This window comes from Thermobia domestica, chromosome 8, assembly GCF_964235325.1.
Source record: "Thermobia domestica chromosome 8, izTheDome1.hap1.1, whole genome shotgun sequence".
NCBI classification, from domain to species: Eukaryota; Metazoa; Arthropoda; class Insecta; order Zygentoma; family Lepismatidae; genus Thermobia; species Thermobia domestica.
In genome coordinates, this window is record NC_137461.1 from 109,970,550 (window position 1) to 109,995,659 (window position 25,110).

The 25,110-nt window shown below is 34.0% G+C and overlaps 1 protein-coding gene and 1 non-coding gene across 3 annotated transcripts in view; one reads left to right on the forward strand and one right to left on the reverse strand.

The window, feature by feature from the left end:
- Positions 1-25,110, forward strand: part of org-1 (T-box transcription factor 1) — a 135,813-nt gene that overhangs the window by 106,866 nt on the left and 3,837 nt on the right. The window lies entirely within an intron of this gene.
- On the reverse strand, positions 17,721-17,794 carry TRNAQ-UUG (transfer RNA glutamine (anticodon UUG)). Its single transcript has one exon. It is a non-coding gene; the product is annotated as a tRNA-Gln (tRNA).

Here is a 25,110-nt window from a genome sequence, read left to right on the forward strand (position 1 = left end):
TCTCTGTGAGAAGGAGATCAGTAATCACAGATGAAAAATTATCATGGTATTTTATATTTGCAAATAATAATAATATCTATGAGTGTGCCGCGAGAATTCAAGTTACACCCGTAGTGTGCCGCAAGTTGAAAAAGGTTGGGAAACGCTGATATAATATATGAGAATATTCTATGGAGTGAGATCTGAGACTTGTCTGAGTTAGTGTTGCTCAGGAGACTAGAGAAACTTGTCTTGTCTTGAATCTGGGCTCGAAAATCAGACGAAAATTATCATGTTTCTCGTCTCGTCCTCGTCTTGAACTTACAATATACTTCTCGTATCATCTCTCGTCTTCTCTTTAGGACGAGACGAGAGACATTTCTGATCTCGTTGGCAGGTAAGGCCAGCCAGATATATTTTAGTCGGGTGTTATGCGGTTAATATTATATTGGATCCCACTGCTATTATTTCTAGTTTTTTTTTTTTTTTTTTTTTTTTTGAATGGAGTTTGCTATGTTGTAATTCAGATAGTTCCTCAAAGTTATCTCATGAGCTGGAAATTTACTGTGTGCCTCACCAGTAACCAAAGTCTAGGTAGGCATGCCATCTATTGTGTTACACGGCACGAGTACATATATATTTAAGATTGATATAATCTATATTGTATAAAAAAGTCTCTCGATATTCGAAGTATGAATGAAATTCAACCTTAACGGTGTTAAATATAGTCGCGATCTTTGTTTTTCAGGCACTTTTTAAAATATGGGACGGTATTTTTCTTTTTCCTTTGAAAGAAACTGGAATCCTATTTATAATAGAAAAATATATCTATCAGTCTATAGGTGTAACGCTTATTCCTAATAGTACACAATGAAGCTAATAGATGTCGCTACATACTCTAACTACATGCCTGACGCCAATAGATGGCGTTAGTATGCAGACAATTTCCAGATTTAAAATTAATCTGACGACTTAATTGTAACTCAAAACACTGTTGTTTCTGCTTAATTCTTCGGAAATGAATAATGATGCTGAATATGAACGTACTTTGCTATTTATTGTTAGAACAACTACAGCATGATTTTAGTTAAAAGAATTAGAGCAGGGTTTCTCAATCTGGGGGTCGCGAGAGGGTTTCATGGGAGTAGTGAAGATAAGCGGAAGAGATAAATATAATTAGAATCTATTACCGGAAAATATTTTTAAATATTATTTTGAATTTTGTTCTGATAGGGATGTTTTTATTTTGATACATACTGTTAAGAACAACAAAAAGTAGGCCTACTAAACATTTTCAACAGGTGCAGAGTTGTTTAAAAATCAGTTTAAATGAAAGAGGTACGATATGAAACTAATGAGAACTGGCTATTGAAATACCAGAAAAATACAAATGCAACTAAACCTTCATATTCAAATACAATTAAAATTGAAAGCTGATAAGATGCCTAAGCATGGTATGATTTCACTAGTGCGCCAATGTCCGGTTCAATCTTTGTGACGCACATTATCAAGTCATTTTCAACTGATAAGCGGTTTTTTGTCTTTGTTCTAATGCTTACCATGAAAAAAAGAAAACACTTCGGCCATTGTATTCATTTTAAAACAGTATGAAGGATCGGATTCGATATTTGTAATATGAACGAACGGGCCAAATTTGGTTTTAATCCATTCACTTTTAGGGAAGTTACTGTATCCACTTTATATAAGAAATGGATTCTACTATTAGGCCTATAGAAATAGATGAATATCATGAGGTCTCCGCAATAGGTATATTAAGAATTCCACACAAGCTTATTACAATCCAGAAATTATAAGGAGGTCGCTGGCAGGAGGATGTGATAAAATAGGATCGTGATAGGAATTAGATTGAGAAGCACTGAATTAGAGGTTTTAATTAAACATGATTTTAACCTACGGCGTTAGAGAGGGACGAAGACTTGGGCGCGTTGTTTAGTTTTATTGATATCTTCTTCTAATCTATTTTCTTGTCTCATACTTTATGAAAAATTAAATTTTGCAATATGTAATGCTAATACAGATGTGTAAGTCAAATTTAATTTAACCTGTAATGAAATTATTGTTTGATAAAACAAAGTATGTTTAACTTACGAATAGATTTGAAGAATCAAAAATCAGTAAAATCAAAACGTTAAAATTGAACGTTCGTTTCAAAGGAACGAGATCAATATTTCCCAGTAGAAATCAATAGGGTAATAAATAAAAATAGTACAGATATTCAACAACCCTTAAATTAAGACAAAATAGGCCTTGTAATGAAATAACAATAAGAAACCACCTTTTGTTCCCAAATTCTATGAAGCCCAAAAAAGAATGCAATTCTCAGTTAATCAGCTGTGGTTTCTTCCACATCACATTTAAATATATTCTTATCTTCATGCAAATAACATTTTCAGTTTCTTTTCTTTTTTTTCTTTTTTTTCTTTTTTTTTTTTTTTTTACAACATAAATTCGTCGAATAATGCAAGAGTTCCTTATATTTTAGAGTGCTTAAAGTTCTTACCATAGTGTTGTGAAAATGAAGAAAGAAAGAAATCAGATGATAGTAAATATTTCAGTTTAATGCGCAATGATTATGCCCTTTTAGGTTAAAAGAGGTGATGATTAAGGCAAGTAAATGATAATGAAAGAATTGGTGGAATGTGAAAGTGGGAGGAAACGAGAGTACCCCGAGAAAACCCACAAACACGATGTTGTCCACCACAAACTTACCTGGAGGGAATTGAACCAGGAACTCCACGCACCAGAGAAAAGCGTTCTACCCCTGAGCAACCGTAACCTCCCTCGAAGAAAAGAAAAGCATTCAATCTATAGTTTATTAGTGTTTTATAATTATGGTCTTTGTTTAACGGACACATTGATAAATGGATATGAACGATGGATCAAAGGTACGGGCTACCACATAAAACTCTTTCGCTCCAATTCCTTAAACTAAATCATGTCATGTTGCACTTTTTAGGGAAATATTGCTCGTAAAATAAGAACAAAATTATAAAAGATTTTCGGAAAACTACGCTTGAAAACGCACCCCAAAAAGAAAACTACCTCTTGTGAATTTTTTTTAAATATAAGAAATTACTTATCCTATATATTAGTGTTATTAATGAAATGTTTCTGTATGAAATATTAAACAAAATCGTATGTCACATTTGAGAAAACTATCAAAGAAAATTCACCCTGAAGGTAAACTACTCATTTTCAATATTTTCATAGGAGTGATATATACGTAATATTATAAGATTATGATGATGATAAGATTATTAAAGAAACATTTATTTATAAACATGAACAAAATCGCCTGAGTCGTTTTTGAGAAAATCGTCTGGGAAAAAATCATCCCTATGAGTGAAATACACCTTCTAGAGATTTTCTTAAGAAGTAATTTACCGCTTTACTATTTTTTTATGTATATATTAAATATGATCAAAATAACCTTAGTCATTTTTGAGAAAATTGTCACAAAAAACCTCATCCCAAGGATAAACTCCTCCACCTGGACTTTTTCAGAACAAATAAGTTATGTCATATTGACAGGTTGACAGGTTATGTCATGAAATAAGAATATATTTAATAGCTTGAGTAGTTTTCGAAAAAAATCGTCCGAAAGATCCTCGCCCCCTAAGAGTAAACTGTCCCTCGTTGATTTTTTTTTTTCAGAAAAATGTCTTATACCACAGTATAAGCTTGTTAATAAAATATTGAAATATCAAATCTAAACAAAATGGTAAAAGTTATTTTCGAGAAAATTATATTGGCTTATTTTCACCCTTAAATAAATTAACCTTAATTTGGAAAATAGGAAGAAAATTCTAAACCCCTCTGGAGAATTTTATAAAAACCTTAAATTTAAAATGTAGTGTGGATATGTTGAATAGTAGATACAGACTCTAGGCGAGAGAAACACATTTACATCAAAACAAATGGAGGGAGAGACGAATACACATCCAGAAATTACTTTTTGGGCTCGAATTTTATATTTTTCGCTACTTATTACCGTTTTCTTTTCTGTGTGAGGATCAATATTGAAATCCGAAGTAGTAAAGTGCAAAGATAAATGGGATTAAGTTAAAACTTACTTTTCGGATGTTGAAAATAGGGTATATATCGAGATGTAATTTCTAGCTTTTTCTTACAATTTTTTTTTTCTCTATGGAGATCAATATTGAAACCGAAAGTAATAGTAAATTTCTACCACTTCCGGTTTTGGTAAAGCCTAGAGTGATAAAGGTAAAAAGTAAACGTGTTCTTGAGATGTTGAGTCTATTTTTTAAAAAAAAGTGCGTCTCGCTATCTATTACTGTTTTTGCTCTTTGACGATCAATTTGAAACCGGAAATGGTTTCTTTCTAACACTTCCGCTTTGAATATATAGAAAAAGTTGGAGGTGAAACTTATTCTTCGGACGCTTAATGCATATCAAAAAGCTACTTCCCGCCATCTTGTATCGTTTTTTGTTGATTAGAAAGCAATATTGAAACTAAGGGTGTTTTGAATGTGGAACCTATCCTCGGGACGGTGAATCGCTTCTCTCTATTACCCGTTTCTGTTCTTGGGGCCGCGGTGGCTTAGTGGTAGAGTATTCACCTCATTTCTTGGTAGAGCGTTTGTTCCTGGTTCAATCCTATCACCCACCATGTTGGCTTTGTACTAAACAAACACCATGTGAGTGAGTTTTCTCGGTTTTCTTTCTTCGTTTATTTCCACTTTCTTCACTGCATTCATTCTCATCACCGTCTCCTTTAGCCTACATGGCATAATTGTGAAAAGTAAAACAAAGATTTCATTTCCGTTTCTCTTCTATGGTGATCAACAGTTAATTCGGAAATAATTGATTTTTTTATGATTTCTGATTTGAAAAGAAATGAAAATTATCTTTAGTATATATATATATCTATAAACCGCTTCTCTCTGCTCTGATATGGTAGACGGTAGAGATGCATGGATTCGAAAAGAGGCCTTTAAAAGTTAAGTCCCCCCCCCTGCTCTATTGACTTGGATATTGTATTTTAAAAAAAATAGTGGAGAGAAAACTTTCCTTTTGTCATCATAAAACGAAAAATCATTCTAATTCTATGCAAAGAATTTTCTAAAAAAGAAAAAAAATCAAGAATCAAGAAAAATCGATTGTTCGATAGAAAATAAAGAGTACAAATCGATGGACACCGTACTAAAGTTTCAATGAATTGTTTGTAGAGATATTAGTTAGATTAACGTTTGACAACAAGTATGTTTTGCCAAAAAGTTTGATAGTCCTTATAACTATAATGAAAATGCAGTAGATTTCGTGAAAGAAAATTATCATTTGTAAATAAAGTAGAGCTTCATTATAACCATATAGGGTCTATAACATTTATTGAGGTGTTAAAATTCGAGAGGGAAAAAGTTTAAAACGCTATCCAGAAATTTATTATTCAGTAAGTCAAACATTTTGACATGTTATGACGAAACAAAAGAAGGAATTCTATGAGTAATGAAGTTTCATTACTGTACCGTGTTAAACTATATAACATCATACACAAAACAGCCATGGGCGCCCGAAGAAAATTTTCTAGGGGGGGGGCAAATCCCTGGTTGCTATATTACGTTTGGTATTTTTTATTTGTATTAAGAAAATCTTAAGAAATTTAATACATTTTCGTGACCCCCGGGGGGGGGGGCTCGGGCCCCACCCTGCCCTCCCCTTCGGACGCCCATGAAAACAGCCGTTTGTACTTTTCATTCTGTAAGCTAAACTAACATTTTGTTCTAATTGAATAATCTGGAGAACTCAGAATAAAATATTTCCTGAACGAAGAACGAAGTGTAAGTTAAATTTTACCCCCCCCCCCCCAAAAAAATGATTTTGTATCTGATTTATAGCACCTTTTAACCTGACTGTCAGTTTGAATTTAAGCAACCAGCTGAACATGTATGTAGATCAAGATGTATAGTTCAAGGCACTTGATAAGATAGGCAATTCAAATGATATTCATGATATGGTGGGTGCCACTTGCTGGCAACTAAGTAATGATAGTTTGAAATACAATCAAGATAGCCAGGCCCGACATGAACATAGGATTCACAAGTACTGAATTCTATAATGCAGTTTTTTAAATTGTAGAATTCACTATAAGGCATCTTTTTGGGGGACCCCCCCACAAAATACTCCGTTTTTGCATCTCTAGTCGAAAGACAGACATACGGACATAACAGTTCTTTTCATACATAACTTCGCTTAAACACATAACGTAACTTTGCATACATTAAGACTAAAAAAAGCAATTAAGATAAAGGAAATGAGAAACTTTGTGGTAGTAAATGAGTGAAAAAGAAAACGGAGTAACTTAAGCTTTCAAAAAGTCACTTACTTAGATACGGTATGATGCAGGTTGACAAGAAAATGTCCTTTGTGTTTAGAATTCTTAATTGGCCATGAGCTGAATTTGGGATGACACTTCACACACACATACAGCAAAATAATTTATCATGCATTAACATGTTCTACGAAACTTGGCAACACTGTTTTTTCTCTTTTTTTTTAAAAAAAAAAAGATAATTTGATGGAGAGGGGGGCTTTTCCTCCCTTAGCCTTCTTCAACAACGTTTCTTTTTCTTTCTTTCTTGTCTCTCCTGGAAGTTTTGTTTCAATTTTTGCTTCCGCCATTATTCTTATATGCGTCAACATAGGACACAGGCGGAAGGGACATAAATCATGGCACTCAAAATGACAGCGGCCGCTTTTTCACTGTCAGGATGCCAGAGCGTTTGGATTACGCTGCTCCAGACACTTGTAGCAAAGATAAGTTAAATTGTAAACAAAAGCAAATGACACATCGGCTTTTGCTTCAATAACAAAAAACATTCTTTAAAAAAACAAAATCATGACATCTATATTTACTTTAAAATTATGTAATTTTTAATTTCTTATTTTGTTGACTTTTCTCTCTCTCTCTTTTTTTTTCTACTTCACTATTGTCAGTAATACTGTATATTTAGTAATGTCAAATCCAAAATATGGTTTGTAAGGTAAAGATATTAATTTATAATGTTGAGCAAATTCTTGATTAATTAATTGACATTAATGGGTTTCGTTAGTGACAAATGGAGCAGTGACGGCTCAAAGAAAGTCTTATCGTTATTAATTTAGATTGTATCATTTCAAGCTAAAGGAAGATAGTTTATCTAATGTATTAATTTTTCTATTTAACTTTCGGAAGCTATATGAAGCGTTATTCCCTTAGCAACTAGTCATAAAAATAATATTATTATTAGTTACATTGAGAAAATTGTTCGCTTAAAAATAATATTATTATTAGTTACACTGAGAAAATAGTTCGCTTACTAAGTGAGAGTTAAATGAAACCTTGGTTGCTAGTAATCGAATTTCTGTTAAAAAAATATCCTTTTCGAAGAAATAATATGGGTTACTAATAACCGAGCAGTACTCGATTAAGCCATACTTTGCACTATTAACCTAGATCTATGTCTGGACTATTACTTATCGAGAAAATTGACAAAAATATTTTTAACCAATTCACTCGGTTATTTAAACCCCATAAAAACTAGGTTGAGTGTATAAAAAGCCCTGACGCAACATGAAACGAATCTACGTACGAAGTTTCAACCAAATTGGTCCGTTTGGGAGAGTTCTAGGTGTGTTGAAATGATCGAAGTGTTCCCATTAACCTCTTAGTAGAGGAGTAAGAAATTACATGATTTTCCATAGAGCATTGCGACAACTGCCTTGATAGCCGAGAATCTTAAGCAGTGGCGGATCTAGCCCAGGGCAGGGAAGCCATGCCCCCCAGTTTTTTTGAGTGTCAAAAATAATTTAAGCTATTATTTATATATTTGTGAAAGTTTATAGTAAACTCATGGTACACCTATCATAATCTGAATTCTGGGTGCCTCCTCCAGTTTTTACCTTCGAGGTCTGCCAGTGATGTTAAGGCGTAAATCTACTAGTTAAATTAGCTAGCCGGTCAAATGAGCGAAGATTAATTAACCGAGTAGTACTCGGTTGCAGTAACCGAGATCTGGATGGCTATATATTGAGAAAGCAACTCTGTTATTAACAACTTAATTTTGGCTACTATGACTTTCGTGAAGAATTGCTACTAACACGAAAATGTCGGCAAATATTCGTTGAAGATAGGGTCAATACGTGAAAACGTGCTAGCTACTGATATAGCCTACACGTAAAAAGTCTCAGCAAAAGTCTTGTGCGTGGACGATTCAGTAATGTCTCGTATCTTCCTATTTCGCATCCCATCAAATTTTGACAACTAATCATTGCATTTCGTACCCCAACACCTGTTGTAGTGTCATTATCTCGTATACACTACGCATCACATTTCGATGATTTATCGTAAAGCGTTACTCTTACAGTTAGTTATGCCGAAATTTTCTTCATAGTATGTTTTCTTAAAGTTTCCAAACAGTATATATATATATAACTAATATAATCGTACCAAACATAAAATTCACAGTACATAGACCTATTTGAATATTATAGTTTTATATGATTCAAATAGATGGAAGCCTACCATAATCTAAAGTATATAGAAAATATACCTAGCCCTATTGTATAACTTACCCAGTATACCATCCCTACTTATATATTATTCCGGAGCAATGTGGTTTGTATTTTAAGATGCTGTTTATTGTACAGAAATATTATTGGTTGATTTTGTTGTTTGAAGTTTAGCACCTTTTTCCTTTTTCAGCTTAATAGCTATATTTTAACGTAAAAACCGAACTACAGAGCTTAAAAGCGGGAATCAAACCACAGTCTTCCACACCAAAGCCTCGTATTTTAACTATATAGCCATTAGTGAGCTCTATAGAGAAAAATTATTTATGCTCAAGTATTTACTTGTTAAGTAGAATATAATAATAATAATACTAATAATAATAATAATAATAATAATAATAATAATAATAATAATAATAATAATAATAATAATAATAATAATAATAATAATAATAATCGTAAATTTGTTCTATTCTACTTAGGAGCCTAAAATAATGTTTTGAGGGAGCTCGCTTGACTTCACATTCGTATATACATACCAACAATGGGTTGATAAATTCATAACATGAAAATTCAGGGGGGCTGAGCCTCACCCTGGCCACACACGTCTGCTTTCATTCTATGAATTTGTGTTATTTTTAAGAAAACCTGGAAAATTTTAAAAATCAAATGTCTATAACGTCTAGCTTACGGTGTTACATCGTGAAGCACGAGGCTGTACCTCCCCCAATTATCGATTACTACTGCTGTTGTAAGGCTTATATTTTCATTGACTACGACATTATATATGAGACATTTCATTGGCTGTTGTCTGCTCATAGAAGGAAGATTGGATTTGTTCATAGCCAATAAGAAACGCACAATCATCCTAAGGACTACCAGAACTGGTTTTCGCTGCAGCCACCTGTTGCAACAGGTATCACATCGACTCTTACCTGAAATCGTTCTGTGATTGGTTATTTTCAGGGGCGAATAGCATTAATCGTATTGCAGATGATGTTCAAGGTTATTCAGCACTACGTGCTTTTTCAGTTTCCCATTAACAGAAGAAGCTAGAGAAGACTGTGTTCACGTGATTTTATTTAGTTTTTCATTACGAATGATGGAATGAAGACAAATAACAATAATAAAAAAAACCTGCTTAGGCGATTGTACTCACATAAATAAATATTTAAACGACATTTCTACAATATGTCATGAATAATTTCTCATGAAAAAAATACAAGAAGTAGTTTACTCTTAAGGGTGTTTATTCGAACAATTTTCTCGAAAATGACTTCGACGCTTTTGATTATGTTTTATAAATACGATTTCAATAACAACCTTACAATATGGTATCGGTCATTTCTCATGAAAAAAATCTACAAGAAGTACTTTTCTTTTGAGGTGAGTTTCCTTCATTCTTTTTTTAAGTCGCCTATTATAATTTTCTTCATATTTAATAAATAAATGTTTTAGTAAAATTTCTAACTACAGACTGCCTTGATTTAATTTTAGAAATTTGAGAGAGAAAGTATATAGTGCGGTGGTCCGTACCTTTTATTTTATATTAAGTTTATGTTATTTATTTGAAACTTCGGATGGGTATGATATATCCAATATTAACAATTTTCCACAATTTTTAAATCGAATAACAAAAGTCGATAATTTGGATACGTGTAATATAGAAATAAAGACAAATAAATTCTTTTAAATCTGACCGTAAGAGTTAAGTAGAAAAATGCGACGTAGAATTCTTTGGCGTGAGTTACGCGATGTTAATAATTTCTGTGGAATATTATTATGCCTAAAAATTTACAGATGTAGAAAAATGTAAAGTCCAAAAAATTACATTTTTCTTTTTCTAATGATCATAGCTATCATGTTATCACAATTAAAATTAATACTGCAATAGTGTTTGTTATCACATATGAACAACAGATGTAGACTACTTACTTTTTCTTTTTTAATGATCATAGTTCATGTTATCAATGAAAAATTATTATTGCAATAGTGTTTGTTATCACATATGAACAAATGTAGTTTACATACTTTTTCTTTTCTAATTATCATTAGTTATCATGTTATCAATGAAAAGTTAAAACTGCAATAGTTTTTGTTATCACATGTGATTAGTGTTGTCCGTCGTTTCGTAAATTTTTATCGAATTCTTTTCTCGTCTCAATTATCAAAGAATTCTTTTTCATCTGGCCGCGATTCTCGAAAAGCTTTTCTCGTTCGTCTCGAATATTTTCTTATCTCGTTTTATAAATGTATTTACAAAATGTATGTCCTGGTAATTTTCTTAATTTCGTTTGAATTCTTCCGCGTCACGAGGGGTCCAAGAAAGATACGATATAAATTTTTTTGTAATACCGAATAAATTAATGCCTAATATAAAATTATTTCGATCGTAATTTTATGAGGCATTAACATGTTTGGCTTCGCATGACCTCAATACTTTTTAAAGATAATATTAATAAATTTTCTGTTTTTGAGCACTAGTATTATTATTATTATTATCTGCTTTTGTAGCGCTTTTAATATTTTTGCCTTTTAGTGTCTTTCTTTGAAGTCGGTTCATATATAAGTTTGTGGCTTAATAACTCTCGGATCACTTGATCGATCTCGATCAAATTTTCAACATAGATGAAGTTTGGGCCTGGGAAGTGTTCTATTATTTCACATTGATGATAGAACTTAGGGGAGGGGGAAGATGGGTTGATACACATAAAAATAAATAAAACCTAATACATAACTCTTTAACCATCTGACCAATCACGATCAAATTTTCAACATAGGTAAGGGTTTAAGCCTGGGATATTTTTTATCTTTCCACTTTGACTGTGCAACGTAGGGGAGAGGAGGGGAAAATATTTAAAAATGATCGAAAATTACCGTTATTAGTGTCGAATCCGTAGTTTTCGGGGCTGCTGAGATAAACAGTGACACTTCCGAAGCCGTTTAAATCCAAATTCAGGCCCGCAACTTGGAAGAGGGGGGAGGGGATATATATATATATATATATATATATATATATATATATATATATATATATATATATATATATATATATATATATATATATATATATAAATGATCGAAAATGACCGATATTAGTGCCGAATCCTTAGTTTTCGGGATCACTGAGACGAACAGTGACACTTCCGATGCCGTTTAAATCCGAATTCCTCCCTCTATGTTCAAAATGAAATTTATTCTCCCTGTGCAAAGAATATATATAAACTTTTATTCAAATATATGTTTGATTACGCCTATTATGAGCATTGATTTCAGGAGATAACTTTAGGGAAATTCTCTCTTTGCGATTACCCTTGGCCTCTGATCTTATTTAATCTCAATGTGGTTGCCAGTATTTTCAGTACTACGTTCACCCTGCCTCCTGTGTGAAATCTGAAATTATGAATGGCTATATGGCCCTACACTCTCTCAAATATGAGAGATTGTGTCTCAGAAGAGACAGAAAGGATGAAAAATTAGTCAGGCGATCAGATGGTTTTAGTTTGGGTGTATAGTGACCAGTACGTGGTTTCTCATCACCATTATCTCTGGCTTTCTGGACTGTATTTTACAACCTGTTAATTCAAGTAACTCCCAAATAACTTTACAATGTTGGCTCAACACCAAAATCTGTATGACCCCCCACCAACAGTGTCGACTTCTGTATAACTTTGGGTGACACTTTCAGGTATGTATGTGTTTTATTGTCAGATAGATATCCAAGGAAAGATATTTGGATCCTACTGGGACGCAAGCAATCCTCCCGGTTCCTCAGGATCGGCGCCATTTGCATCCATGGTAATCGAAGTCAACCGACGTGAATGTATTGTAGGAAATTCGGAAAATATTCACTACCAATAGATCTTATGTTCATGTTCACTCAAGTACTGATTAAAATAACTTCGTAATGGTATTTATTCTTGATTCACATTCAATTAGCCATGTTATTTAAATAGACTTTAAACTTTTTAAACAATGCTTGTAAACAACAGAAGAAATGCGAGTGACACCAATTACTTGAATCAAAAGTTGTGCTGTGATTGGTGAACAAATGGTTGATTCAAAAGGTGACTGAATAGGTCGTCTTAAGAAGAACAGAGTAATCTGTAAATGTATCACATAAAACATGTTAATGTTACCTTTCCGAAGAAGAATGGTTTGTTTGTACCATCATTTAACTATTTTTCTCCCTTTATAAAAAGTACTCTATAAGGAAGGATTGAAAAACAACAAAGGCGGACGTAAGCGTCCAAAGAATGCAGACACCGGCTGTAGCATCATCAAGCAGAAGACGTCCCTTGTGGAGGAAGAAAATTCCTCAAAGAATCACAACACTACAAGACTGAGGAGCAGGAAGGAAAGAGGTATTTCAGAATGCAAATCGGTTCCCTGTTCGTTCAAATGGTGTTGCCATAATTAAGCCTAACGAGCCATGGGCCCTGCTATGTTGGACCACCTGAAGAAAACACGATAGCTCATTTGTATATTGCAGATGGGGAAAGGGGAATTTCGACTCATTATGAAAATAGTTAGCAATAAATCCAACGGTGGATCTCCAGGGTTTGGGGGGAAGACAGGCAAAAAACAGGAACAAGGAAGAAAAAACCAAAAGGAATTCAGGGAAAGGAAGGGAGTGAAATGAGTTAGTTCAGTGTGTAGAAGGCTCATTTAGCGTTAGATGTTCAAACATTTGGCCACATCTCTTCTACCGTACGACCGTGTTGTCCCATTGCCAATAAATTTACATTCAAATGAACTAGTTTGCTATCAGTATTACGATAGATATTCTCGAATAAGATTCAAGTATCCTTTAAGAATATAGAACTAGTAAGAGGACACAAGATATTTTTGAATTCTTCTTTTCGAGAAAAAAAAGAAACTCTTACCGTAGATTCACCGAACTTTAAATATTACAGAAAAGAAAAGAAGTACAAGTTCCTAGGATGCTTTCAGCTTGGGAGGTGCGAAACTGGAAACCTTGAGGGTGCAAACGATTCTCTCATGGCTCATAGCAAGTTACAAACATGAGGAACAGCTTAAAATCTGTTTGTTATACATTTGTATACGTATGTGTGTGTGTGTGTGTGTTGTCTGCCAGATGTGTGCTCCCGAAATCATCTTCCCTCCCCCAACGTTCACTATACAATTCCTTTAGGCAAACTAGTCAAATGTGCTTCAGAAGTATGAATTACAAGTGGAAACATATTTCACTATAAGAAAGTAATATTATTCTCCTAGTATCTTACATGTTCTGTTCCAAAAACTGATGATTATTTTCTTTTTTAAGTATAAAAATCTGGGAAATTTAACTAAACCCAATCACAGAGTAACACACCAGGACAGAGACTGCTTGACGCCGTTGTTATGTTATTATTATCAGAGTAGTTAGAAAATCCACCGGTACTACAAACGGAATGCTGACTGTAAGACTGTTCGTCCTTCTTTAAATTAATGTCTTTCGAAAGAAGATAGGACAGTAACAACCGAACCTTTCTTCCTCCTCGTCTTCGGTTTGCATGTCTTTTTCCCTCTAAGATAATACAATAAAAGGGTTTTCAGTAAAGTTACAAGGAAATACTAACAACCTTATGATTGTTGTTAAATTACATAGATTCTACAAGAAACGCAGCTAATATTAAAATAAGTAATGTTTATTATTATTATTATTATTATTATTATTATTATTATTATTATTATTATTATTATTATTATTATTATTATTATTTAATATTAATTATAATTGATTTTAATATAAATCTAATTCTTGTGTATCCGTCGCAGAACTCAACAAGTATGGAAAGACAGCACATTGCTCTTGATCCCTTGTAATTTTACCAAAAACTTTATAGTGTATCTCCATATATCTGTAAATAGATTGCGTGCTATGTCGTTAGAAGGGACGTTGCTAGGAAAAGGAAGAGGTGGGAGTGAAATACGTCCAAAAATTACATACAAGAATTTTAGGAATGATCAAAAAAATGGATCAAAAGATTGCGATTTTGGCCAAGAATTCTAGGAATGATTAAAAAAACGCATCAAAAGATTGTTATCTTGACCAATAATTAGTTTTTGGATCAGGGGTCACAAAATTTTTGAACGGCCACTGAATTGAGTTTTCATATTTTCTACGGAATAAGCACATCATACTGGGTTAAGTGATGGTTTGGATTTGGCTACACTGTATGTAGTTCTCCAGAAATATGGGGCGTACAAGAAAATTTTTGATTGAAACATGTAAGTTTTTGGATCAGGGTCCACAAAATTTTTGAACGGGCCCTAAATCGAGTTTTCGTATTTTCTAAGGAATAAATATTTCATATTGAGATAAGTGATAGTTTGGGATGTAATTCTCCAGATATAAGGTGTACAAGAAAATCTTTGATTGAAATATATTGGGTCTTTTGATCCAAAAGGAAGAAATATTTTACAGGGACTTGAAAATTAGCTACTTGTCCCATTTTAACATCTATAAACTTGAGAATTTCGGAAGGCCAGAGAGGGAGTTCCCCAGTGTCTTGATCTTGTTTTGGCCTGCTAAATTAGGTATCTCAACCTTCTTTTAAGAACATCATCCTAAAAGATATGCAATTCATAACTAGGAGTTTGTTTACGGGCTGTGTTCCTTTTAAACATTTTATTCGTTAGAATTTTAACATATTTGTTTATTGTGACTATAACAAAGAAAAAAATTAAATGAAATTTTTCAGTTGTACGTCCCACCGGTATGCGGATAGGCTAAAGGAGACGGTGATGATGATGATAAGTATGAATGAAGAAAGTGGGAAGAAACGGGAGAATCCCGAGAAAATCCATATAACAGAGAATCAGAACCCTAGTGCTCTATCCGGTAAGGCATCTACCTGTCAAGTGAAGCGTCTGAATTCGATAATTAACGGGGTTGAAATTTATTTTGCGTTCCACTATGTTCCAAAAAGCTTCAGCGTTTTATCAGTCTCTGTCAAGTGAATATCTGCAAAAACCTTGGGTAAAAGGGTAAAGTCAATCAGGAACTGGAATTAAGGGTGTGTGGAGTGGAGTATTGACGGTGAGACGAGAAATATATTCTAAAATTCGAAATGAGACGATAAATTTTATGAGTGTCTTACGTCTTAAACACAGTTTTAGTGTTAAATGATTCACAGTCTAAAAATTATAAATTGAGAAAGGGATTGTACGAACACAATGAAGAACATTTATCAGCGTTTACAGATACGCAATGTACTCCAATAATAACTACGTATGAATTGCAAATTTGGAGCAAAGCGACCGACCTTCATTGATAATTCATAGAATTGTTTAGTGTATCAATCGTTTTCGTGAACGAATACGACATGCAAATAGTTGAATTGAGCATATCAGCGAAAAGCATAGAGGATGGCTATGAAAAATTGTTACGAAAAGGATTACGAAAAGGATTTCGCTTATTTCTAATAGACCTATTAAAAATTCTATTTTCCGTTGTTTAAAATGAAAATTCGTACACCAAACGCTTTTCCAATGTAAAGTCTATGGGTATTCCGTTCTCAATGATATGTCCAATCGGACGACATTCAGCGCGTGCTCTCGAATCACCATGTCAAATTTTGTGAATAACGGTTCAGGCTTCTCGGAGGAGTACCCGACTCGCAGAAAAAGACGAAAAGGGCTTCGCCCTATTTATAATGCTGAAAATTCTATTTTCCATTGTTTGCAATGACAATTCCCGCGCCAAATATTCTTCCAAGGTTGTCTACGGACATCCCGTTTTTTGGTTATTATTCCTCAATGGTATGTCCGATCGGGACATGCTATTCCTTACGACACTTAGCGCGTGCTCCCGAATCATCATGTCAAATTTGGTTAAGAGTCTTCATCCCTGCGAAATTAAAATACCGCTAATTTTACAGTAATTATGTGATATCTTCAAATAGATAAAAGATAATCGAAATGTGGAACAAGAGCGCCCTAGACAATGTTATTTTACATGAGAAACCGTTATCATGACTCACTTATCTGCTTGCGATTTTGGAGCCATTTTGAAAATCAGCATTTATTTTCGCGTTTCTAAGCAGCTGAAAACGGAAAGCCACTAGGTGACTTGTGATAACGGTACCTCACGCAAAATAATATTGTCTAGGGCGCTCTTGTTCCATATTTCAATTATCTTTTGTCTGTTTGAAGATATTACATAATTACTGTAAAATTAGCGGTATTTTAATTTCGCCGGGATGAAGACTTAAGAACTATTCAAGCATCTCGAAGGAGTATCCGGATAAAGGAACGCCTAAGTCGTGTAAACAAAAGCTTTGCTTCAAAACTAATTTAAATGTTATATCACACCCTTCCGTGGGTCCCTCGTAACACGGAAGGATACTGATAAATTCTAGGTGAAATTAAGAAAAAAAATCAGGGCATGAGTTTTGTACATAAATTTGGAAAACAAAACGAGCTGAGAAAAGCTTTCCGCAAATAAAGACAAAACAGGACTTCTACAAAATATACGAATCGAGACTTTATTTCTAGTCTCGTGGACAACACTATAGCTTTATCTACATAGGCCTCATTGATTTGTCGCACATGAGGCGTATCTTTACCTTTTATTTTCTTCTTACATTAGGATAGAATTATATATAAAATTATCAGAAGTGGACTGCTCACCGGGCGCGGTCCCGTTTCCGGCATCCCCTTAAAATACCTCTTCAACAACGAAAATAAAATTAGTATATTTCCCTGAAACATGTATACTATTTTTCTGCAACAAAACACGAAATAATTTGCGTATTGCGCATTTGGATTAGACATAATTTTCCAAATGGCTTGTAAGGTTGGTAAAGCTTAAATTACAATTATGTTGCCAGGGCGCCGCAGCTGTCTGCTATAGTCAAACCGAAATAAAATAGCATTCGAGTATCTTTCTTTCAAAATCATGATTTGTTATACTTGAAACTATATCTTATAGACATAATTTGAGATGTCTATAGCAAACATTCCCCCTCTGTGATCAAGGATTTAGGATTTAGGATTGGATCAAGGATTTGGCATATATGGCCATTTAGGCTGCCACGTTTGAGGGATGACGTCATTAGTAAGGGAAGGGAAGGAAGAAAGGATTGGGGAAGGAAGGAAGCTGCCTTGGACCTATAAGTTAGGTACCACCTCGGCATTTGCCTGGTGTGAATGAGGAAAACCCAGGTGGCTGGCCTGAAAAAGCGTTTTACACATTTTCGACCAATTGCCCCCACCGGGAATCGAACCCGGGACCGCTCGCACCAAAGGCGAGAGCGTTAGCAACTACGCTAGGCGGGGCCACCCCTCTGTGATCAATTGGTATGTAATCCTCCGAATATTTATATCACTACCCTTAACATGGAGCCATAAACACTCTGAAAGTTACACATAAATCTCTAAAGGCTATACACATGAAAAACATGAACCTCTAAATCATTAATGAATAGCAAAGGAAAATATACACACAATGTAAAACCATATAGAAAACAAACACAAGAAAAAACAAAATCATGGAAGGTTTATAAGCACAGGTACCGATGTCTATGTTTCGTTGTTAGATACCGTCTAATTAAACACAGGGGTGGATCCAGGGGGAGGCGATCACCCCCCCCCCAGAAGAGGAAACTTTCTTATTTTATATATATATAAATAAAACCCATCCCCAAGTTTGTAGCCCTTAAAAGTAGCAGTATGACAACCCACCGACCTCTCTCCCAGAAGTCGGTCCTGGATCCGCCCCTGATTAAGCATCAATAATGATTTTAGGCCTAATACAAAATAAATTATTTTTTAACGTAATAGCATAATAATTAGTTAAAAATATATTGTAAAAAAGATTTTTGCTGGTCTTACCTAACTTAAAAACATATTTGTATCACGTAATATAACTTCAATACTATATCATGCTATGTTCTAATAAAACAAACTTCTTTCACTTACAGAAAGAAGAAAAAACATATCAACTAACACTAATCTACGCGTCAACAGTTATTCAAGAAAGATTAGAGGGGAGGTCACTGCAGGATCGGTACCCGTACTTATAATGTTCGAATCCTGAGTCTACGAATTGTTGGCTTTGTTCGTTTGTTGTTTTGAAGTCCCTTTTTAGCCCGAAGCTTTTAGTTTAACGTCAGATCAGTAGTATTTCATCAAGCTTATATCTCGTTGTATGAAAATAAAAATAAAATAAAGCGAGTGAAATCTGAAACGATACCATTTTGTAATAAATTTCCTGGTGGGCATGATTCCAAGATGGCAAAGGATAGAAATGTAACGACTTTAGAAATAAGTCGTTAAATAAATAGTTGCGTAAAATTTTCATCATATGTTCATGTGCAGTATTGGTTGGTACATCGGTTTGGAGTTGAACGCTCCTTCTATAGCACATTTAGTATATGAGATTTAAACCTACAAATTAAAATTAGTGTTACTCACTAGACGTTAAATTTTTTATCTAGTGAGAAACACTACTTAACGTGGAATCTGATCCGCGTGAACTCCCACTGGGAGTCGAACCCAGGTCTCCAGCCTCGAATGTCCGTGCATTAAAGCCCAGCCACCATGGAGCTTAAAAGACACATTTCAATATAGCATTTACCTGTACAAATCCATATTTAAAATGTCTTCTTACACAAAGTAAGGCACACAAGAACATTTTAAATGAAAAATTGATATTAGAAACGGCCAAAGTATTTATTAAAGATGCAATATTTTTAGTACTTTGGATATAAACTTCAGCCATACGATCAGCGTGGTGGTTATATCTGTAAAACTTAGATTTTTAAAAGATACTACTCCCCCTGCTTCTAGAGGAGAAAACGAAAGATTTCGTAATCTAGAGTGGGACAGCAGTGTTAAGAGTTGTCTTCATGGAAATAATATACTTTGGTTTATTTCTACAAGATGAAGTTTTACAACTATAAATTGTACTCTTAACAAAAACGCTTTTGATCATATTCAATGTTTTATCGCTCACTATGCAATACAGAATGATAAAGATAAAAGAAGACATAGGTTATAGTCACCTATATTTAATACCAGGTTTTTTTGTACGAAGCGACATGTTTTCAAATCAATCTTAGAAAATAGATTCATAAATTCATAATTTTCGAAGTTTTTATTTGGCAGGCGAAGAAAGCTAAAAGGTGAGAGAAACTGAAGATCTTTGTTCGCGACATCAGCTGTTTTGACCTCGGTAATCCACGGGAACAACGACATTAACTGAGTGAGATTGTCATTCAGTGTTAGTCATATGAATCGAACCTTTGTTATTAATCTCATTATCGTGTCTGTGTTAATCTCTGTGTGTGTGTGTGTGCAGTGTTGCCAACAACCTCTGAAGGAAATAGGCTAAACGGCCTTCAGAAATAAGCTTTTTTTACGCAAAAATGGCAAGATTTTGAACTGCTAACCTATAATCTACTTTGTAAATTTTAAACCCCTTTCCTTTTATGTAGGATTATAACGGAGTTATAATAAAATTTGAAATGTTGAATTTTATTCGCTGAAGACTAACAAGCAACATACATGACTTTAAATTACAATAAAATCCATCAACAACTCATCTGACTTGTGAAAGTCAACAGTCATATTATCAGTTGAATTGAAAAAAAGCCATCATCGATGACGTCGCAGCTGGCCGAGGCTCTGGAACTGGATGCACCATCGTTGAATTGTGTATTGGTTGTGTTTATGTAGACTGCACAAACACTTCTTATTTCTCCGTACACCCACATAAATCCTCATGATTGCATTGAGACTTTTTAAGCTAATTATGCAGTATATCTTATTTGTTTCCTTTAATAAACTAAAACCATCTCTGTGGCTTGAAGAACCGATTAGTTTACTAAATTTGTATTAGAAAACTTTCATTCTTGTAATAAAAATGTGAAAATTAAAAAAATTAAAAAGTAGCAAACGGGGCTCTTTCGAGAGCGACATTAAAATTCTCTCTGACTGGTGAGTCGACTAGTATTAGTAAGAGGCCTCATCCCGGCGAAATTAAAATACCGCTAATTTTACAGTAATTATGTGATATCTTCAACTAGATAAAAGATAATTGAAATGTGGAACAGGAGCGCCCTAGACAATATTATTTTACATGAAATACCATTATCACGACTCGCTTATCTGCTTTCGATTTCCAGACATTTAGAAAATCGTCATTTATTTTCGCGTTTCTAAGCGGCTGAAAACAGAAAGCCACTAGGTGACTTGTGATGATGGTATCTCATGTAAAATGATATTGTCTAGGGCGCTCTTGTTCCACATTTCGATTACCTTTTATCTATTTGAAGATATCACATAATTACTGTAAAATTAGCTGTATTTTAATTTTTCCGGGATGAAGCCTCTTAAGTAGTTGTAAATCTGTGGGCGGGGAGAGAGAAGAAGAATGAAAAACAAGTGTTTTTTGCGTAAAAAAACTCCCTCTGTCTAGAAAAATCAATCAATAAAATATAATGACAAATAGGCTAATTTGTAAAAATTACACTTTAGTTTCAAAGAAAAAGTATTTTTAGAATTAATTTAACGGCTAATAAAAAAAAGGCAAACATGACAAAAGAGTTTCATAAAATAAGATATATTTATGGCTATAAGCATTCCGTAGATTTGTATGGCTAAATGCCTTTCCAAATAGGCTAGATTTATAGTGCGTCCAGTAAGAGAACGTCTCTGACAGCTCGCAGTGACATTGCCACTACTCGCGCGTCAAGGTTATTTTCGGTGCAACTGTAGTGGCAATTTAATTAATGGTATAAGAGAGAGTGATCGTGATTGGTAACACTGGTATCAAAGTAGGGGCTGCAATGTCCCACCGCACGTGGTAAGAAACGTCAGAAACCATCTCTTGTTGGCCGTGCTATAGCCAAAAATAGGCTAAATTGGCATAACTATGTGTCAGTGAGGAGGATAGAATTAAGGAACATGTGCAGTATTTATTGTATATGGAATGATTAAAAGCCAGCGAGACTTTCATAATTCATTATTGTTTTAATCTTCTTATTGAACAACATATATATCTGTGGCTGCATTTGACATGAGTGAAATCTAGCGTAATATAGATAGATACTACGATAAGTGATCTCGTTTTTTAATGAAACTATGAAGGCATCGAGTACGAATCTATCGTGATTCAAGAATATCTGAAAGTTTTCTCTCACTCTCAACAAGTAAATCCAAGACAGAACTTTTAAATAGAAAGAATAGCCCATAGCTTAGGAAGGGAGAGGTGGAGGTCAGAGTGCTCAGTTCCCACAGAGAGTACCTTGAATATTTCTGAAATTTTCAGTTGGTTGTTTTCATAAATATGAATTCAAAAATAAATTTAATCAGTCAAGAAGTTTTTGTATTTTATTTTGTTGCAAGCAGGCAAAACAAATAAGTAAAGTATGGAACGGAATACTATTTCCGGGCTTTTGATTCTCTGAAGAAGGCGAGCGTAGCTAGAGAAGAGACGCGTTTATTCATTCCTTGATATAATAAACTCAAGTATCTTGAAGGTAGCATTTTATTTTAGTTAGTGGCGGCTCTTGATCTTGAAGGAAGTCATATCGGTAAAAATTTGAACTTTATCGTTACAAGCGAAGGGAAGAACGCTTAGCTAATCTTGCTGTTTTCATATTTCCTTTTTAAAAATTTAAATTCCAAGTAGTTTTGTCTTCTATATGCGGGCATACTTTTTATTGATTTGGTAGAGTTTAGTAGGCTATTTATTCTGTATTCAATTTTTAGTTTTCAGAAGCTGTTAAAAATCACATTGAACTGTGTTAATTGTTCAATGCATTTCAAAAGCTTTTGTTTCTGCGTAGCTCATTTACGAAACTAGCATTTTATAATAATAGTATTTGAGCTCCTTTGTGACTATATAGTTAGTGCAGGTACCTTCAGCGTTTCGATTTCCGATGGGAGCTTATGTGTTTTTGAATTCTACACTAAAGCTATAGGTCCATGTCTCATACGCGTACAGCCTTATTGCCGAAAGAGACGATAACTAAAAATTAACCAACTAACAACAATAGTATTTATGTACTAATTAATATGAATGTAAGGAAACTTACCTTCCAAATTATGTCAACCTTTCTGTCTTAGCTTTCTGACTACGATCTTGCTTTAAATATAGGCTCTCGAGATAGTTTTCTTCTAAAATTCCTTTGCACATAATATTTTTTTGTTTGCCATGTCAAACGAGCACTTCGTGATCCATGGTCAAGGCGCGGACTGTTTGTACTCGCGTTCCCTGTGTCCAATTTCCTAAGCCTTGGATAAAGCCACAGTACCAATGCAAATTCCTCTTTTAACAGTAAACCTCAATTCATATGGCCCTTGTGCTGAAAGGAGACGTTAAGTTTTAACCAACCAATGAAGTGAAAGAGAGCTTCTGATCTCTCTATGTGTGACATTATTTACATAAAATAGAAGCCTATTTTCAAAAACGGAACATATCTTAATTTTTTCCTTCTTCTCTTTCCTAAATTCACTTTTTAATCGTTTTTGAATCTTTAAGATGAGCTACATCCGACTATGCAACAGAAGTTTAGGAAACGGGAACTTTTTTTATTTTTTATTTATTTATTTATTTATTTATTTTTGTAGAAATCACAATGTATAGTCGTTTCAGGCAGAAAAGGAAGTATATATCCACGTCGTTCGGTTACTTCAATAATTTTCATTCAATGTAGAAATGTTCCATTTTTAAAAATAAGCTCTCCAAATATATAAATAAATATATAACCCTAACACGTTAATTTATTTTCTGTAATGTTCCTTTCTAATAATATTTCCCTTACATGATGTGCCCACAGTAGACTACGTTTATCTTCAGTGTGTAAACTGTTAAATATGATTGGCTTCGAACGACATACGTTTTGGCGTCATAAAATATAGTTTTTCGATCTTCTCGAAACCTACGCATAAAAATTTACGCTTAAGCACATTAATTTAATCAGTTCAACGTGATCTATTGTCTAATATAAGGTCTTATCTTTGGACAATATTTTAGTTAAACATTAATTGAAGTTTTAATAATTGATGATAGTTTTATTCTATATATCATTAATTATACTATGCACTCTCATCTTGCTAGTGTTCTAATGAAGATCTTAATGAAGGTATATTCCTTGGATTCATGGGGGCTGCAGAGGAAGGCAACAGGGGGCAGGTTGCCCCCCTGGAGTTTTCGAAAAATGTTCAGTTCTTCGAAATATACTATGTATATGTCGAAACATACTAATTAATATATTTTATAGTAGATACTACAGTACTATGGTTTAGTTACTTTAGTTAATAAGGATTGTGGTTCAATAATGTTTTATAATGCTGTATTATGTGTATGCGTGCTTCAAAGTGTCTCTCTCTGTGTGTGTATTCACGACTGAGCTTGTATGTCTAACATTTGCCCCCCCTGGAATCAGTTTTTTGTCCCAACCCCCTTGAAATTGGTATTGAAACATGCCTAAATAGCAGTTATGTTTAGCTTAATTTCATCTATCCCTTTGGTCATTATGAGACCGATAGATGACTAGATTTTTGGGGTTCTTTCTCCACCACCAGCAACTTACGCTGGAATATGAAAGTAAATTTCATCTGAAAGATAACTCTCCAACTAAAGCATGTGGGAAATGTAGCTCATAGGTATTTAGAAATCATAACTCGTACACAAATTTGCATTTTTAAAAGTGCAGCAGATAAGGAAAAGTAAAATCAGGACATCTACTTCGCTGGATCCAAAAGTCCGTCGATGGAATCGAACCAGGGATCTTTGACGTATAGTATCGTAACAGTATTTTGAAATCCTGCGGGGTCAATCCTCAGATTAGTCTAATTAGTCTATAGACAAAGTTTCAAAATGCATTTCTTGAATTTGACTGAAGTATTTGAATATTTCGCCCTAAAAGTATATTGCAAGGATAGAAAAAGTGCTGCCATCTTTTGGTACTTACATTAGGTCTAAAGCGCTGAACACCCTCGACCAAGAGTACTCACAAGTAAACCTTACGTTTGGGTGAATCGAGTTGCTGATTGAGACACATATAAGAAAGTAGTACTAAATGTAGTCAGTATTTCAGTGAAGTTGTAGGTGCGAAGCTCCAGGAGTTTAGGAGATACAGCTACCAGAACATCACATGCAAGTACAGAATAGTCTTCATACAGTTGGAGGTAAAAGCTCTGTAAGAGCTCTTGTAACGACAAAAGGTGATATAGTAAGGGTATACCTGACGGCGGCCATCTTGAAATCCGCCATTTTGAATTAAGTTCAAGTTTTTAAAATAGGAATAGGGTCATGTGATACATGATTTAAGGCGCAAATTTACTCAGAAGAACAATGGTGACGTTAATTTTGATTTACGCGCAATTGGTAAAAAGTTACAGGGAAATTAAATATTGTTGCAGCATATGTATTAGTCCTTTACCCCACCTTGTAAATGTTGTGTTAATGATAATAACTAAATAAAAAGCAGGTGGATAAATATTAGGTCTATGGTAAGAGTTGCCTTGATGGCGGCCATGTTCAAATCCACCATTAACCAGCATTTGTTATCGCATAAACAAGTTGCTAATTTAAGGAAAAATAACCAAAGTGGAATTGAGTCATACTTGAACTTGGGTCTTTCT